The sequence below is a fragment of the Arachis hypogaea genome, chromosome 11, assembly GCF_003086295.3.
Source record: "Arachis hypogaea cultivar Tifrunner chromosome 11, arahy.Tifrunner.gnm2.J5K5, whole genome shotgun sequence".
Classification (NCBI taxonomy): Eukaryota; Viridiplantae; Streptophyta; class Magnoliopsida; order Fabales; family Fabaceae; genus Arachis; species Arachis hypogaea.
In genome coordinates this window covers 20054664-20059109 of record NC_092046.1, presented here as the reverse complement: position 1 = coordinate 20059109, position 4446 = coordinate 20054664, and the positions used below count along the sequence as shown (strand labels likewise).

Sequence of the window (4446 nt, the reverse complement as noted above, 5' to 3'; positions counted from 1 at the left end):
CTTATGTTATATATATCTATCTGTTATCTATCTCTTAATCTCCTCGACGCCTTGTCCGTATATCGTTTTCGGCTTCACGGTTTATCTTTTGTTGTCGAAACGTGAAAGATACGTCTTCGCAATTTTATTTCTACTCTTTTTGGGCTTCTCGATTAATACTCCTTTCGAAATTACCTATATTTATTTATTAAAAATCCACCTGAGAGTCGTACCACCGTAATATCATTGACTTATGACTCGAGCATAAGGATTTGAATATTAGGGTGTTACAATTGGTATTAAACTGTTGACAAATTTGTAAGCCAAAAACGATATTTTACTTTTTGATTCGGATTTGACATTAAGATTAGCGCTTATTAGAATCATGATAAGTTAAATTATTAAGAAATCAAAATTGCAGTCAACATCGAAAAAAAAAACTTATTAAATCAAAGATCATATTTAAAAATTAAAAATTAGGCCACCAATAAAATTGTAAACATTAACATTTTCTATTTATATGTAATATTTTTTATTTTTATTGTTAAAAAAATTGGTAGGAATGTGGAGCATTATTTGACCGATATAAAATCAGATATGATATAAATGTTATCAATTTCGTTCTTAAACTATCATGATTGAATTAGAATAAAATAGATTTTGATAATTTAAATTTTTCATGTCATTTCTATAACACCCCGATTATCCACAGAGTTAATCTCAGAAATCATGTGATGAGAAATTCGATAAATATTCGAGAATCACTTCACCATAAAATAATAGGGTGGACTTAGACTTGATAAGTGAAAAATATAGATATATCATTAGGTTTAGTTAACTGTGAACCAATATATATTAAACCACTTTTTTTCTTCGGTTCAACCGAACCAGAATCAAAAACCATTCACATCATTAGAAATCTTTGTAACCATGATTAAAGCCCTAATTCTTTTTCTTCTTCCTCTGATAAACCAACCAGAGAAAAATTCCTAACCAAGGTCACACCTCTTGGTCACCGCTTGGAATGATTGGCTTCTTATTAGGTGTCCTCTGAGGAAGAAACCACGCCACTCTCTTCACCACCTCATCCCATTTCTTCCTCTCCTATTTATATGTCCATTACTTCTTCTGGGTCTTCTTTTTCTGTGCAAAAAATGGAATTGGGAACGAGAGAGCAGGAGAACGACAGAGGGAGTAGGAGTGACACCAAAAGAAGGTTAAGGAGGAGTCTTTCCAATTCTTCTTGTTCTCCATCAATCAGAGCAGCAAGAGGAGCAGAGTGATGGCGTGAGATGGGGCTGACCGAAGCTGAAGGGGCTGGCCAAAGTTTGAAGTAAAGCTGACCAAGGGAGGAAGAGAAAGTTAGGACTGATTTCATGAGAAAGGGTGAACTCCATTGAGGTAGGGGTTAGGCTAGTTTAATCGTATATTTGTGTTTGTGTGAATGATGAAGTGTGATAATGAAATGTGTGATTTGCCTGATGATTATGTTGCTGAATTAAGCATCCTAATGGTGATGATAATGGTAGAACTACTATGCAGAATTTGATGAACATATATGTACTTGTGTGAGTATGCGCACTTGTAGAAAATGTGAATTGATGATTCTGAGGTCTAGCAGATAGGAAAACCACTCTAGCAACTTTGATTAGTTAAAAGAAGTATAGAATTATGGTTTTAGAGGAATTTTAGACTTAAATATAAGATTTGGTATGTGAGGTTGTTGGAATTACATTGTACAAAATTTCTGCAATTTCTGCATAATTGGCAGCAGAATGAACGAATTTCTGGGAGCAATCCAGACCAAAATTTTGGATGAAATTATTTTTCTGTAAAACTTCAGTGTGTCTTGAATGTTCCATACAAATTTCAAAGAATTTGGCCAAGTGGTTTACAAGATATGAATTTTTGAAAACAGTAGCTGCTGCAGAATTTTTCTGGTTTTTCTAGTTCTGCAGTGTCAATTTCAAACTACTGGAACTTTTGTTTTACTTAACATTTTGAGTTGATTCCAAAGGGATTTTAGAGGTTTGTAAGTCTATTTTAAATGAGTACAAATTTCAGGTCCATAGCTATTTTGTAGAGTTAGTTATGCCTCTTGGAAGCTGGGCTGTTCGCAAGAACTTCAGAACTAGTTTAAAGAAACAGGGCAGCCTTTCCAATTGACATTTAATTAACCAAACAAGGTGATATGAACCTGAAACTTGTTGATTATAAAACTTAGGGGTGTTGAGTATAATCTTACAAAAATTTAGGAGCAACGGATTAGAATTGAAATTATTATGAATTTTATAAAAACACTGTTGCCTGCTGTTTTTCTGAATCTTTACAAGTGCAGTAGCAGAATTTTAAAATCTTGTATAAAATTCAATTCTAATCCAAATATAGTAAAATATAATTCAAAGTAAAGGTTAGGATCTCTAGAGTTACTTTGATAAGAGAGATAGTCCGTGCGTAGGCTTTCACAACATAAAAACCACATAACAAGACAGCAAGGTGCTGTTCCTACAAACCTAGAATAACAGTCTCGGTTTTTCCTCAATAGCTGGAGGTAGACTGCCAAGAAAAATATAATTTCTAGACCTTTAGAAACTTGAGTTCAATACGAACATGTGGACATAAAATTTGTGCGAGTCCGAGTCCGTTTGTGATATTAATCGTTAGATAGAAAACCGGTCGCCAAAAAGGTATTAGGCTAAACAAGCTAAGAAGTGAATAAGAATGCAAGTTACCCCTAGGAAGGTTAAAGTTAAAAGGGTGATGCGGAGGTATGCTTAGTAATATGGTGATGTGGAGGTATGCTTAGTTATGTGGTGATGCGGAGGTATGTATATTTATAAGGTGATGCGGAGGCATGATGAAAAGACAAGAAATAAGAAACAATGAATGAAAAGGACAGTTGAATGTTATTTGTTTGACTAGGCCTTTGTGCCAAATTGCTAATGCAGAAGTGCCCGCCTGACTGATAGCTTAAGATTGCTAATGCGGGAATGTCTGCCTAACTGATAGCATATTGTATGTTGAATGGGACTTTGTGCCAAATTGCTAATGCGAAAGTGTCCGCCTAACTGATAGCCTGAGATTGCTAATGCGAAAATGTTCGCCTAATTGATAGCACTGTTCCTTACTGTGATGCACATTAAAATGTTATTATGATGAGGCCTAACTGACACGGATAACCGTGATGCCAAGGTGTCTAATTGACACAGTAAAGGAATCATATTCGGGGTTCATCCCGAGTAACGTTAGATTGCGGGTAGACAACCGACGCATGAGCTCATGACCTGCACTAGGAACAGGCATGCATCATAAATTGTTTGCACATTTGATTGTGATTGTTTACTGTTCATTCTTTCTGCGATGTGCCATTTGCTTCTTGTTAATTCTCTATTTTCTGATTCTTGTCTGTATTTTAAGATTATGACGTAACTTTCTCAAAGCTTAGAATAAGGTAATAGAGTTAGGAATAATAATCATAGAGAATAGCGTGAGAACGGCATTCATCCCAAAGAAAGATGCCAAGAAACAGTTATGTCAGAACCCACGATACGGAAGTAGCCGAGAGATTTAGTAAGTGAGTTGTTACGATAGAGCCAAAACTCTAGGTTTCACGAGAGAGATGCGCTTTCACGATGTCACCTTACTGGGAGCCATATAGGTTCTCACCCCTTCCTTTTCCTTTCCCCACAGATGGAAGATCCAGACTTGATCGCCACCACAGGAGTTATATTCAGAGAGGTACCAGAGGAACACGTGTCGTCGGACCCTACAGGAGATGCTCGAAACTAGTCTTGAGTTGATGGTTGCAAAGTTGTGCCTCGACGGTAGAAAGAATGTACGATAGATGGTATTCATTTCTTAGATTTTGCTTTCCCTCTCTTCTATAGCATTTTTTAGGGATAGGACCTGATATTTTTTTTTTTAGCCCGGTACCAGCTTAGGGGTTTTCTACATGAACCAGGTATCTGGAAAGTTGTCAGTTGCCTATATATATATATATATATATAAGTCAAGTTTGTATGAACTAACTTAAGACGTATATATGTTTTTATGTGATCTCATTGCTAAATTTAAATTTTGCTGTTAGTCTGGTGTTTATTTTATATTGTATATCTCTGAAGATGTTCATGGTTTTGTTAATAGGTTTGTTAAAAAAAGTATGTGATAAAAATAAGTTTACATATGCGATCCCGTTAGTAAAGAAGGCTTATATGTAGTAAATATTATCGAGTCTAGAGTTTTATAGGGCTACTGAGAAGTAACACCTGATGACTGGCAGTGGTCCGGACTTGTCGAAAATTGGGTTGTTACAATTTCCTATATTTTATTCTTTTTAGAAAAAAAGTTTTATTTTTATTTAAAAAAATAAAAATAATATTATTTATTTTCTATTTTTCAAAAGTATAAAAAAAATTCAAAACTATTTTCTAAAAGTATGAAAAAAATAAAAATATTCAATATTTTCTT

At 34.7% G+C, this 4446-nt stretch overlaps 1 long non-coding RNA gene across 1 annotated transcript; it reads left to right on the top strand.

The window, feature by feature from the left end:
• The first annotated feature begins 863 nt into the window (after window positions 1-863).
• LOC112720510 (uncharacterized) lies at window positions 864-4065 on the top strand. The gene is made up of 2 exons (XR_003162202.2): window positions 864-1380; window positions 3670-4065. It is a non-coding gene; the product is annotated as an uncharacterized lncRNA (long non-coding RNA).
• The last annotated feature ends 381 nt before the right edge of the window (window positions 4066-4446 follow it).